We start from the raw sequence: 14128 nt of genomic DNA, 5'->3' as shown, positions 1-14128 counted from the left end.
AACCTCCCAGCTCTAAAGTCAGCTCTATCTACTATTCCAAGCTGTCCCACATATCTAGAATATACTCTCTCTTACCTCAGAGTCCCATGCCTCCTTAAAAGCAACTCAAAATTGGGCTCAGTGGACAGACAGCTGAAATTATTTCCTCCAACCTCAAATTTCATAAAAGCATTTTGTCTGGACTTCTTCTGGACCCCTATCTTATTATATTATTATTATATACTCTGACATGTATCATAATAATAACTAGCATTTATAAAGTACTTAAAGGTTTGAAAAACCTTTTACATATGCTGTCTCACTTAATCTTACAACTCTGGAAAGGAGGTGCTATTAATAGCACCATTTTATGGACAGGATATCTGAGGAAGATAGCTATCTAGTGACTTACCAAGGGTCACTCTGATAGTGAGTGTCTGAGGTTGATTTTGAACTTGGGTCTTCCCTTGCCTCAATGTTCAGCAGTTATATCTACTGTGGCACAGATGACAGTTACTCTGTGCATTGGAAGATGGTTTCATGAGTGATTTTTTCCAAAACCTTCCCCCAATCCATCACATGGAGTCTAGGCTTCTGGTGATGAGCTACTTTAAATATCAAGGAACCTGGAACTGGACCATGGACCCAGACTGGCCATGACCTGAAGGCTTAAGGATTTTTTTCCTTAGGTTTTCCCTGGGGTGAGATGATGCCTCTGACAGAATTTAGCCCGGTCACTCCCCAAGTCCCAGCACAGTCAGGGTTGGCCTGCCATAAGAGTTCATTTCCCTCAGGTCAGGATTTTATATATTATGTCAATTTTACCTTGAAGAGGATAGCAGGGAAGGAGGAAGTTCAATAAATGTTTAGATAGGCAGGGCGGTCGGTCATCTTAGTCTGGTGGTGAAGACCTGTTGCTGCAAACACATTGAACAATCATCTGATTAATCAATGTTGTCACTGCACAATTGTTCAGCTGTGTCTGGCTCTTTATGACCTTTTATGTTGTTTTCTTGGCAAAGATAGTGGAGAGATTTGCCATTTTCTTCTCTAGTGAATTAAGACAAATAGAGGTTAAATGACTTGCCCAAGATCACACAGTTGGTATCTGAGGCAGGATTTGAACTAAGCGTTTCTAATGGCTTATCATGAAACAGGCATTGTTTTAAGCACTGGGGATACAAAGATAAAGGTCTGCCCCATATATATAACATAAAGAATAAGAAAAAACATTGTATTTCTCATTCCTCTCTATTTCAGGCCTAAACAAAATGGAGCAGGGGCCTGAGAGATTGCACAGACAGGTGGAACCTGTCAAGGAAACTCAAATGTCTCCTTAGGCAATCTTGGATTACTTCAACAATGCTTCTAGACACTGGCATCCAGCTGAGTACAGGTTGCTTAGACTTGTCAAAAGGAAGTTAAATACACTTCATATTCCCAAACTTCATGAGTAGTCCTAGAAGGGAGTGCTTCCTTTTTGACTACTGGCTCCTCCTTATCACTCAAATTTCTTCTTACGTTAGGGATCTAGTGATTTCATTGATGTAAGAACTAACAATGTGAATTGTGTGCCCCCCATATCTCAGGAGTTCCCATCTCTGGTTCTTTTACTTATTTTTAAAATTTAATTTCACATCCCCCCCCAATTACATGTAAAGACAGCTTCCAATATTTTTTCAAAGAATATTGAATCTCAAATTCCCTCCTTCCTCCCCTCACTCTAACCCAGCTTGAGATGGTAAGCAATCTCATATATTTTACATGTGCAGTCATGCAAAACATTTTTCCATATTAATTTTTTTGTGGAAGGAAACTCAAATAGAAAAAAAAGATCCAAGAAAAATGTTGTTGAATCAGTTTTTTTCTGGAAGTAGATCATCCCTGGTTCTTTGATGTCTTTTATCTTCTAAGGATGCTAAAACCTACCTTCTTCTGGCTCCTACTGACTGTGTGACCCTGCAAAAGTCATTTCACTATCTCATTCTCAGTTTCCTCATCTGTAAAACTGGGTTTAAGAATAGCACTTACTGGGGGCAGCTGGGTGGCTCAGTGGATTGAAAGTCAGGCCTAGAGACAGGAGGTGCTAGGTTCAAATCTGGCCTCAGACACATCCCAGCTGTGTGACCCTGGGCAAGTCACTTGACCCCCATTGCCTAGCCTTTCCCACTCTTCTGCCTTGGAGCCAATACACAGTATTGACTCCAAGAAGGAAGGTAAGGGTTAAAAAAAAATAGCACTTACTTCACAGGGTTGTGATAATAAGAAAATGAGATTGCTTTGCACACCTCAAGTGCTATAGACAAGATTTCCCAAGAGTCTCAGTGTAGTTTTTTTTTTTTAAACCCTTGCCTCCATCTTAGAATCATATACTGTATATTGGTTTTAAGGCATAAGAGTGGTAAGGGCTAAGCAATGGAAGTTGTGACTTGTCTAGGGTCACCCAGCTAGGAAGTGTCTGAGGCCTGATATGAACTCAGGACCTCCTGCTTCTGGATCCACTGAACCACTTTAACTGCTCCCTCAGTGTAGTTTTAAGCCTTTAAAATTTTGAGGGCACCTGTTAGGGATTACAAACTAATTAACTGATTAGAAGCTATAGACCAGAGAGCTCATTTTAATTTTCTAGATTGAAGGATCTTTCTGTTTTCTCTCCAAATTAAACCCTATTATTTTTTTAAGAACAGGAAATGAATGTTCCAGGAGAGGAAGTAAAATGGAACAAGTTGTTAGCACAGTTTTAAAAAAAAAGCCAGGCAGTGTTTTACTATAAGAGAGGGCTATTATTACTCAGATGACATCTCTTCTATGAATCATTTTCAAATATCAATCAAGTATTTAGTATATGTCTACCATGTGCCAGGCACTGTGCTTTGGTTGGGGATACAAGGACCAAAGAATGCCCTCAAGGAGCATACAATTTTCTGGAGAAAATAATATGCATATAAAAGTGCATAATAATAAAAAATAATAAAAATACAAAATATAGTCAATATAAAATAAATTAGCCTCCCAGGAAGCTTTCTATCCTCCGTTTTGCTCTCTTTAGGGGAGGGGCTCTCCGAAAGAAAGACACTAATGGGTTGAAAGGCAATCAGAAAAGGTTGCCGGTACTGAAGGAATAGAAAGAAGATTCCTTAAGTTGAGTCTTGAAGAAGGTGGGGGATTCTATGAGAGGAAGTGAGGAGGGACTTGACCCTTCTCTAATTCTGCCCATCATTATGCCTAGACCTTTGTCCCTATCATCCTCTGTTTGTAGCATACTTATCTGTGAGGACCCCCTGCACTGTAAGGTTGAGGGCTGAGGCTGGGTCAATATTCACCTCCCTAACCCCAGCACCCCAAACACAGTATACTGCTTAATCAAGGTTTTCTGACTTAAGTGCCAGGAGGAGGAGGGGGAGGAGATTGCAGATGTTCTCACTGAGGTTGGGGAGGCCCTGACTTCAGGAAGGAAAGGGTGTTTAGCCTGTAGCTTGGGGCAGAACTTTCTTAGAATCCCCGCCTCCTCTGAGGCTCCCAAGAGGAAGGCCTCTTGCCCACTTTCTAAATGCCCCATTTCATTCTCCTTGTGGGGAGGGACTCTCCTAAATACTGGAACTGGCTTGCTGCTCCCTCCCAAGTCTATCAGCGGGCATGCCTGTCTCCCTACTTGTGTTTCCCTGCCTGGTTCGTGTCTGTCTGCCAGGTCCGTGTGTCTACCTGCCTCGGGGTGTGTTTTCTGTATTTGTCTGTCTGCCGGGGTGTTGTCTGTGTGTCCATCCGTCCCGTGTGTGTGTATCTCTGCTGGTGTTGTCTTTCTTATCTGCGCGTCCGTCTATTCCGTGACCCCCCCGCCCAGGAGCAGGATGAAACCCCTCTCATAATCCCAGGCCCTCCCGGAGAAGAGGAGAAAAGCGAGGGAGGAGGGGAAATGGGTGGACATACCCGGATGCAGCCGCTGCAGCGGCCCCCGCGGCTCAGTCAGGCCGTCTTCCGGACCCGAGCGCGCGTTGCTGACGGAGGGTCACGTGACCACCTACTCTTCGCCGCCGCACCTCTCTTAGCCTTTCTGGGGCGGCCCTGTGGAGGGTATCGAGGGCGTGTTGCTATTATTATCTGGGCTTTGCAGGAGAGGAAACTGAGGCAGTCGGAGAGGAAGCGACAGTCAAACGGGGAGACGACATGCAAGCCGCTGCGCAGAAATGAGATATGTACAGGATAAATTGGAGTTGATGTAGAGAAGGCGATTGAATTAAGGGGGATCAAGAACGGCTCCTCTGTAGAAGGAAGGCGGGATCTTGGTGGGATCTTGGCTGCGATCCCGAGGGTGCACGAGTTGGTCACGTTGTTTTCCGTCGTGTGTGGTGGTGTTGCTGCCTGTATGTTTTGTGTGTTCTGTTTATCTGGGCAAAAGCATGGGGTTTCAAGCCAGAAGACCTAAAGCTCACATCCTGACTGGGCTACTTATTACATGTGTGACCATAGATTTCTTTTCTTCATAAAAAGAGGGGGTTGGACCCGATAACTTCCTTCTCTTTCTAAATTTGTGCTTCCATACCCATTTTTGCAAGGGGAACGACCAAGGACACTATAACTCAGAAAGGGGATAGGATCTAGGATAGGTTGAGGGCATAAATGGAACTCCTAGGACACCCGATACAATATAGTCCAACCTATACAGCCTAGCAGCTGGGGTATAGGATTATAGGATTTGGTTGAAGGCATGGGTGGAGTTCCTAGCACCCCTGACACATTCCACTTAGGGGTTCTACTGCCAAGAGCCAGCAAGTGGTGGCCCAGTCATTCACATGCTGACTCATCCCCAAATATGAATCCAAAAGACTTCTACCAGTGTGCTACTGAAAGTCACCGTCCCTATACCTTGTCTTTCCCCCAATACCACTCTAGGAGAAAACATCCCACTTATCAGGTCAGGAATGGACAAAATTGTGAAGTAGATAAAAAAGCATCATACTTTCTGCTGTCCCTCTTCTGTCTCATTCCCTCTATGCCTAGCAGCACTGACCATTTAGATGCTCTATGTTGTCATTTATAAAAATCATTATCCCCTTTGCCCTCCTTCCTTCCTCCCAAAGTCCCCCCCCCCCCAGGAATTCTCTTAGGCCTGATCATTTAACTAAAATATTCACTGCAAAATGTGGAAGATTAATATTAATACTTTGGTGTAAGAGTTCTTAAGCTTTTTTGATTCACCTCTTTAGAAGTCTGGTACTCCTTTAGAATAATATTTTTAACATTTAACATAATTAAAGGAAATGCCAAATTTCAGTAAAAGTTAGTGACAATAAAGATCTAATTTTTCCTCATTCAAGTTCATCTGAAGTCTATCCATAAACAGAACTCACAGCTGAGTGTATTTCCCTCTCTGCTATTATATACCTGATAATGACAATAATAATGATGACCAATAATATTTATAAAGCATGTTATAAAAATCTCATTTTATCCTCACAACAGCCCTGTGAAGTAGATGCTATTATGCCTATTTTATAGATAATGGTTATTGAAACACAAAAAGATTAAGTGTCTTGTTCTGGTTCACCCAGCTGGTAAATGTCTGAATACAGATTTGAACTCAGACTTGAGGCTTAGCCTGATAAAACCTTGTTTCCCTGCTACTACACCTTATTATTCCTTTGAGCACAATAGTATTTCATCACCAACGTGTACCACAATTTGTTCAGCCATTCCCCAATTGAAGGGCATCCCCTCATTTTCCAATTTTTTGCCACCACAAAGAGCACAGCTATGAATATTCTTGTACATGTCTTTTTCCTTATTATCTCTTTGGAGTACAAACCCAGCAGTGCTATGGCTGTATCAAAGGGCAGACAGTCTTTTAGTGCCCTTTGGACATAATTCCAAATTGCCCTCCAGAATGGTTGGATCAATTCACAACTCCACCAGCAGTGCATTAATGTCCTGACTTTACCACATCCCCTCCAGCATTCATTACTTTCCATAGCTGTCATGTTAGCCAATCTGCTAGGTGTGAGGTGATACCTCAGAGTTGTTTTGATTTGCATCTCTCTGATTATAAAAGATTTAGAACACTTTGTCATGTAATGTAATTTCATTTTGCCTGGCAATGAAATGAAGAATTTCAGACAGAGAAAAGGAGATATTTGGGGGTAGAATAAACCTTCTCTGTGCCTTTTGATTCACATACTGGAGGCATTTATTTCATCTGCTCAACTATGCATAAACTGGGGCCTACTTCTCCCTATACACTCTACACTGCCTTGTGTGTGGATGATAGTGCCATCAGTTAGGGAACCTAAATTTCTGGACTGAAGCAGTCAGAAGATAAGCCAATCCAGGATGGATTGATGCACTTCCAAGCCAATGCAAAGGTCTTGAACCTAGTGTGAAGACTCGAGGTTACTATGTTTAACATTTGTTATGACATAGGCTTTCCTTGTGTTCACACTCACTCTGAAAATACTTACAGATGAATATCCCAAACCTTGTCTCCTACCTGGCTTCTATGATCTGGTCCTTTTTTCTGTCTTTCATAGTGTGGTAACTTTCTGTAGTCCTGGCTACTGACTGGGTAAATGCATCATTGCTTAGATCAGTTTAATTGGGCCCTGATTCAAGGACCTGTTATAGATTTATTTTTCCTTTACTTAGAATTTTTACACATAAGACTTTGATGGTCTACATTTTCATCCAGTAATTTTCTTTTTTTATTTGGATTTTTCTGATGCCTTTTTAATTTCTTTTGCCAATTGATTCCTATACCTCATACTTTAGCCATGCATCCCTAAGCAATCCTGTGTTTTTTCAATCACCCTCAACATGGGGAAATGTAAAAAATATTATTATTTAAATCGCAAAGTTAAAATTCCTTTTAAGAAGAATTTTAGGTAAAGAAAGATGATACCTCTCTGAATCTAGAAACTGAACTGTTGGAGAAGACATCATGAAGAAGCCTCCAGACCACAAGCTGCACAAGAAGATCAAAATTGAACTTTGGGTGTAGTTGATTGAACATTTATTTGTATGTATACTTTCATGCCAAAGGGGACTGCCCCCTAACTGGTTTTTTGTCAATGCATCCAGCAATTATTGGTTTTGTTCTTTTTTTTTTCTTATCCTCAAATTATTGTAATCTTTAAATTGATTATGTTTTCATGATCCTTTGGGGAAGTCCTTCTTCCCAAACAATCACACGGTGAAATGTAAAAATGGAGATTTGAACCCCAGACTCCAATCCCCAGAAGTCCTTGGCCACTTCCCAGAATGCTTTGTGAGGATCTCACCAAGATCCTCACCTGGGCAAGATCAAAATTTTCTATTTAAACTGGTTGTAAAGCCTACTGGCTCTCTTCCTGTTTCCGCTTCCAAGCAGACGCTTCTCTCATGATGTAAGTGAAATTGAATGGGCCTCTTGGCCCACCTAGGCACATGCTTTCTTACTTGTATTTTCTTAAATTCTTAATCTTAAATAAGCCTCTAAAAATATAATACTTGTAGAGTAAAACTAATTTTTACCTGCCACAGTTTGGCCCAAATTTTAATCTTAACACTATCTGAAAGTTGTATTGATTGCATTATAAAATGATGGGCGTAGTTCATATTTTGCAAAACTTTCCTGATAGGTTACATCAGTCTCTCTTCTTCCTGGTGCCTTATGCTGGATTTCTTTTGGGCATCATCTGTAAGGTGGGTGGTTGGGAAGGACTCAAGCTTATTGATACATCCACCCAATGGGTCTCTGTGGCTCATAATAGACCCATGACCCTGGCAGTGGCAGCTGCAGAACAGGTAGCTCTTTCAACCCACCCACCCAACCGGAGCCAAGCAGGAATGGCACCCGATGCAGCTGTTCCTACAAACTCACTCCAGCTGCTTGGTCACGTAGGCACCAGATGTGCTTTCATGTGTTCTCCAGATGTTCCAATCACAGAGGACACCCCAGCTGTTTCCGTCACACTCCCAAGTTCCATTCTTCATACTCATGCTTCTTGGATGGTTGAAATGCTTAGTTTCAACCAGGGAGGGTCTTAGAAAATCTGGCATGCAGAGATTGTGTTTGCATAATGCATTTCTTTTCACTAGTTATGGTCTCCTCTTAGTACAGTCTCTTTTTTTTTTTCATATTAGAGGCCCTACAAAATACAAGCTTTAAGTTAGCCCAGTTTTTTGCATTCCCTAATTTTGCTTGAGCATTTTGTTCTGAATTAGACCATTCTACTAAGAAGGCTTCCAAAGTCGTAGCTTTCAATCCTTCTCTACCCTTTGGATATTATTGAATACTTGTGATATAGATTTTTTCCTCCTCTTGTATTCATCCTATGATCATTCATTTTTCAATGAGGGATTTAGAGCCAGAAGGGTCCAGTAGCAGCAGGAAGAGAAGTAGGTAAGTTTTCCTTTGGCCATGGAAGAAAAAAAGGGAATTGAAAGAAGAACTTGTGACTAAACATTTTTTCCTTCAGGGGGTTTATTGCAGTTGGAAGTTCTGGCCTCTTCACTTCTTTCTACTCTATCCTGCTACAACAGCCTTGTGAGTTGGTTTAAGGGATCACATTGTTTCTATGGGTAAATGTTTTCCAGATGCAAACTTTTCCATCTTAATTGGGGGTTGTCTGTAAATTGTGGGACTGCTTGTACCCCATCCCCTGTGAATTAGGGACGTAAGATTTGTTCTCCAGAATACAAGTAGCCCAGGGAGCCTTTGAGTGTTTAGCTTTTTCCAGGAGCTGGAAAACTTAAGGTAGTAAGGATCGATTGCATGGATGGCCAATTACTCACTTGTGCTCTAGTTGGACTTTATTGGACCAAATTGGCTCCCTCATACAATGCCTTCAGTCCTTGCTTGGTCTCAAGTTCCACTGTAGTTCTTTGACATTTTGAGAAAACTTAAGTTAACTCCCAGGGTTCTTACTGATCTCATAATCTCACATGCTTGAGTTAGAGGTATGGTAGAAAAGACTTTTGTGATCTTGTCATCCCATTACAGAAGGGTAGCTATAGGGAGCACATACCATAAAAGGCTTAATTAAACTATAGATACAAAAAGTGCTAATCAGATAATCAACACACTTTATTAAATGTAAACTAGGTTCCAGGCACTATCCTAGTCACTGGGGGTATATCGGAGGAGAGAGCATGTGCATTTGTCTAATAGAAAAAGTACAAAACAGTTAAATAATAGGAGTACCAGAAAAGGCTTCATATAAAAGGAAGAGATTGAACTATGCCTTGAAGAAAAAGAGATTTTTATGAAGTGGGTGTGAGGAGGGAATGCATTCCAGGGACAGAAGATGGCCAGGGCAAGGATACGGATGGGAGATGGGGTGCCACATATGGGGGTCTAAAAGCAGCCCAGTTTGGCAGAATTGAAGAGGTTGAGAAGGGAAGGACTTGAAAACCTAAACAGAGGAGTTGATATTTTATCCAAAAGACAATAGGGAACTACTGTACTTTTCGGAATAGTCCAGGAATAATATGGTTGGATTATGTTTAAGGTAAATCACATTGGCAGTTGTGTGGAGTAAGGAGAATCTCCAGGCAAAGAAACCAATGAGAAGGTCCTTGTAAGAGGTCAGGCAACCAGAGCTGTGGCTGTGTGAGTGGCTTGATGGTGACAGAAATGTCAGATTTAGTGACTGATTAGCTATGTGAGGTGAGGGGCAGTGATGAGTTAAGCCTAATGCCAAAGTTCTAAACTTGGAAGCCTGGAAGAATGGTGGTATCCTCAGCCAAAATAGAGAGAGGCAGTAGAGGGGTAGGTTTGGGGATGAAGATAATGAGTTATATTTTGGAATTGTTGCATCTTCAGGACATAAAATTTGAAATGTCTAATAGGCAGTTGGTGGTGTGGAATTGGAGCTCAGGAAAGGGATTAAGGTTGGGGTTAAGGGCATGCTTAAGTCAGCCAGAACATGCTGGAGAAAGCTGATTGTTTAATTTTGAGTGAGCATTTGCACCTTGGAAATGGGCAAACATTACAAATTGAGGTTTACTTGTGTTTAGTTGGTTGTCGACTTAAAAGAAGAAAAGTTCATAAGGAAGATTAAACCTAAAAAAATGTGTCCCAGAGTCAGTTGTTAAAGATTTACCAGCACACCCTTGGATAGTATCTAGATCTGGGAGTCCTCAGCAGTGAGATCATAAATAAACCTATGGAAGCTGATGCTGAGGTCATGAAGAGAGTATAGAGAGAAGGTAATAGAGCCCTGGACAGAACCTTGGAGGACATTCACAGTTAAGTGGCACACTGCAGTTGAGTCAGTAAAGGAGACTGAAGGAAAAGTAGAATTGGGAAGAGGAATGTCACAAAAATCCAGAGAAGAAATCATATCTATAAGGAGAGAGTAGAAGGATGAGGGCTGAGGAGACATGATCAGATTTGGCACTTAAGAATTGTCTGTAACTTTAGAGAGAACAGTTTTGATGAAATTGTAAGTCCGTTTTCAAAGACTTAAGTGAACAAGAATTCCTTCTCTAACTTATGCTTGAAGTCATCTGGTCCTTTCTAGTGTGCCTAGTGGTCCTATTCATTTTTGTTAATTTCATTGTTATTACTAAGAACAACAGCATAAGAACTGGAATCATTAATATACAAGAAAAATGTCACATTCTAGCAAAAAGCAAATTTTTTAAAGAAAGAAACATAAAATTTCAACTATTTAAAAAATTAAAGGCAGGGAGCTTACAATCATAAGATATTAATGCATGGAAAGGTCTGTGGAAATTGCCTTGTGCACTCTTCAGGTTATTGATGAGAAAAACTGAAAGCCAGAATTGTAAAAGACACAAAACTTTGTTCAATAAATGCAACCACCAAAGTAAATTTGAGTTCGTTATGAGGGAATCAGAAGGGAAAGACAGGAGAAAGAGGAGAGAAAAAAAAAGCAAAGAGATGGAGAGAAACAAAGAAAGTTGGAAGAAAGGAGGAAGAAAAAGACAAGTTGAAGAGAAATAGAGATATCAGTAGGGAGAAAGAGAACATATCAGTAGTAACTCTGATGTACATAGGTAGGAGGCAAACTGTTGCTATGCTATGATGTTCATTTGGGTTATGGGCAGTGAAAGAAGTTATACCTGTTTTTGAAAATTCCAATTATTTCAAATGAAGTAGTATGAAGTGATAAGAATTTTGTTCTTTTCAGGGTGGACATCCATTCTAGACCCCATTAGGGAATGAAAGCCTGTGTAAGGTTACAGAATAAGACCTCAAGGACATTTCATTATTGCTACAGGCCCAGTGAATTGGGAGGCCTCTAATCTAAAGGAAAAAACAAATTAGGTTAAACTAGTTCCTTATCTCCTCACATCTTTAGAAGCAAGAGGAGCCACTCCTTGAGGACAGCTCTCTCCATAATATTTCCCCTCCCTGGTGGAAGCTTGGGATGAGCTCATGCTATATAACTTGTTTTCTAATTCGGTAGACTTCCATGCCTAGATTGTAAATTCTGCTCCCAGACACGGAATATCAGACAGAAGGGGTGGGGGTCTTATATCAGGAATCTATAAAATGCTTCTCTTTGCACTCATGCATTGGACATTGCCATTAATACAATGGTCCCCTTTCTCATGAGAAAGAATAAAGACTGCTCCTTATACTATTCACTCTCTGACTCCAAGTTTATAATTATAATTTGGGAGGGTGGTCATTTCAGTTCACCCTACTCAAAGTTTAGAGATGGTCTTTCTCTATTGGGAAATATAAGTGCTTGAGTGGTTCTACAGGGGAGTTGGTTGACATCTACTGTAATGTGTGTGTAGGTTTTGGGTTCAGAGCTTTGTTTTTAATTGTTTTCAGTTGTGTCTGACTCTTTGAAACCCCTTTAGAGTTTTCTTGGCAAAAATACTGGAGTAGTTTGCCATTTCCTTCCCTAGTTCATTTTACAGATGAAGAACTGAGGCAAACAGGGTTAAGTGACTTACCTAAAGTCATATAATCAGTAAGTGTCTGAGGTCATATTTGAACTCAGGTCTTCCCGAGCCCAGGGCCACCATTTTATCCACTGTCACCTAGCTGTACCATGTCAGAGCACTATGGTTCAAATCTTGGATCTACCACTTACTAGCAGTGTGATGTTGGGCAAGTCACATAACTCTAAACCTGTCTTATCATCTATAAAATGAAGGGGCGGGATTCAATTCTCATCTGGATCTCTAGGCCATTTACATTTTTTTCTTTCTTTTATGGGTTATAGTGGCCAAAAACAAAAACAAAACCAGCCTACTAGAAATATGCTTTTCCATAATTAACTAGGTAAGTCTTTAGAAAATAGAAAATGTATGTTACCAGGGCCATATTCAAAATTTCTATAGTATGGTAGAAGCTTCCAGAGTTATCAGGGTTCTCTTTGGAGAATCCAAAGCCACCTCCATGCCTTGAGGAAGCATCAAAGCTCTGTGGAGCAAATTATAGTTTATGAGAATGAACACTGAAAATTCACTTTATTTATTAAGGTCTTTGTGTATTTTTATTTCCTAGTGTGACTTCTGGGTAAAGGTCCAGCTCTTTAAACTTAGCAAGATACTGCAGTCACATGACTATTTGGGTCAGTCTCCAGATAGCACATAATTCAAGCTCTTCTCCTCTAGTCTAGGCACAGTAGGAGCTCAGCCTGCTGGCAGCCATACTCTGTCCACGAGAGGTTACTCAAAGGCAAAGTGGTCCTCAGCGGCAGCCAGAGCTACTGCCTTCTTCTTTCTGGCACAATAGTATCTACTCCTCGCTCATGCTACTACTGCCTCTTGAGTTCTAATTTATGATAGGAAGCCTAGAATTACTACAGGTTTCTTGGCTTTGCCCCCATCCCTTGGCCTAATTCATTCTCTAAGCTTCTCTCCCTTCTTTAGCCAATGAATTCAAACATACAACCTATGGATCACTACAATTTTAATATACTTGATATGAATGGAAAAATAAAACCAATTCTATATCCCGTTGAGATAGATGTCACATCTTTCAGCTCTTTGGTTGTGGGAAATTCCTTGTGCCCTCCTGCATCTCACAGAGTACATACAGGGCAAAAAGGACTCTCCCAGTGTTTTATATTGACCAAAGAAAATGGTGAATCCAAGAATTCATTGGCCCAGCCAGTCATATCACTAAGCAAGATTCAGATCAGCTCATGATCTATAGCAGGCTCTGAGTGACAGCTGATCACAGGAGGATCTCCCTCAGCAGCCAGTCTTGGCCCCACATGGTGATTGCAGATGTCTCTCCTTCCTGCTGTGTAGATAGAATCTCGGCACCAAAGGTGGAATCTCCTCCCTGCCTCTAAGTTCCCAAAGAGGCTGTAAATTACAGCCAAACTTGTTTTATGACGTCCCTGAGGCAGAGGGAATGAACATAACCTCCCATGGAATCCCTTTATGATAGGAAAGGTCCTAGAATCATCTCTACCTTGCTTTCCCTCTGAATTCTCCAGGCCTCTGAGAAACTGAAAAAGCATAGAGAGTGAAATAAAATTTCCCAGAGATCACTGCAGTTATCTGCATATAAAAATACCTCTATTGGACTCTTAAGTTGTATGAAGGAAGACATTATATCTTAGTTTTCTGTCTCCCCTGGGCTTAGTAGACTCAATCAGCTGTACAGAGTAGATGCCTAAAAAAATATTTGTTGAAAAAGCTTTGAAATTTGACTTGAACAATGTAATTTATTACAAAATAGATAACACATGCAATTTGTGACAAGAACTAATGCTACAGGGAGGAAAATTTTCTGGCACTAAAGTGTTTATTTACAAACAAATAGCATTAAAAAGTATTGTTCATTGCATGCCCCTGCGTGTGGCACACAGTGTCTACCTTGTTTTTCCTTAATCCTGATTATATGTAAGTTTCATAGTATTTAGTGAGAATATTTTTAAATGGAGGAAAAAACACTTCAATAATAACTGCTAGTTAAAAAAATCTTTCAGTAATAACTAATTATCGTGGTAATTAACTACTCTTCACAGTTCTTCAATAGCTTAAAAAAAACAAATAACCTTTACCTCTGGTCTTAGAATCCATACTAATTATCAGTTCCATGGTAGAAGAGTGGTAAAGTCTAGGCAATTAGGATTAAGTGATTTGCCAGGGTCACATAGCTAGAACGTGTCTAAAGCCAGATTTTAATCTAGGATCTCCCACCTCTAGACCTGGCTCTCTGTCCACTGAGCCACCTAGT

General features: G+C 40.7%; 1 protein-coding gene across 4 annotated transcripts in view; it reads right to left on the bottom strand.

Moving 5' to 3' along the window:
* Positions 1-4049, bottom strand: part of HPS1 (HPS1 biogenesis of lysosomal organelles complex 3 subunit 1) — a 38542-nt gene extending 34493 nt beyond the window's left edge. The window contains exons 1-2 of one of the 4 annotated variants that reach the window (XM_056801148.1): positions 3907-4049; positions 805-896 (exon numbers count right to left, since the gene is read on the bottom strand). The gene's annotated coding sequence lies outside the window, so the exon portion shown is untranslated. The other 3 variants (XM_056801159.1, XM_056801169.1, XM_056801176.1) reach the window with 3 other exon arrangements.
* Between the last annotated feature and the right edge of the window lie 10079 nt (positions 4050-14128).

This window comes from Monodelphis domestica, chromosome 1, assembly GCF_027887165.1.
Source record: "Monodelphis domestica isolate mMonDom1 chromosome 1, mMonDom1.pri, whole genome shotgun sequence".
NCBI lineage: Eukaryota > Metazoa > Chordata > Mammalia > Didelphimorphia > Didelphidae > Monodelphis > Monodelphis domestica.
The sequence above is the reverse complement of the archived record's forward strand: the minus strand, read 5'-3'. Positions and strand labels throughout refer to the sequence as shown.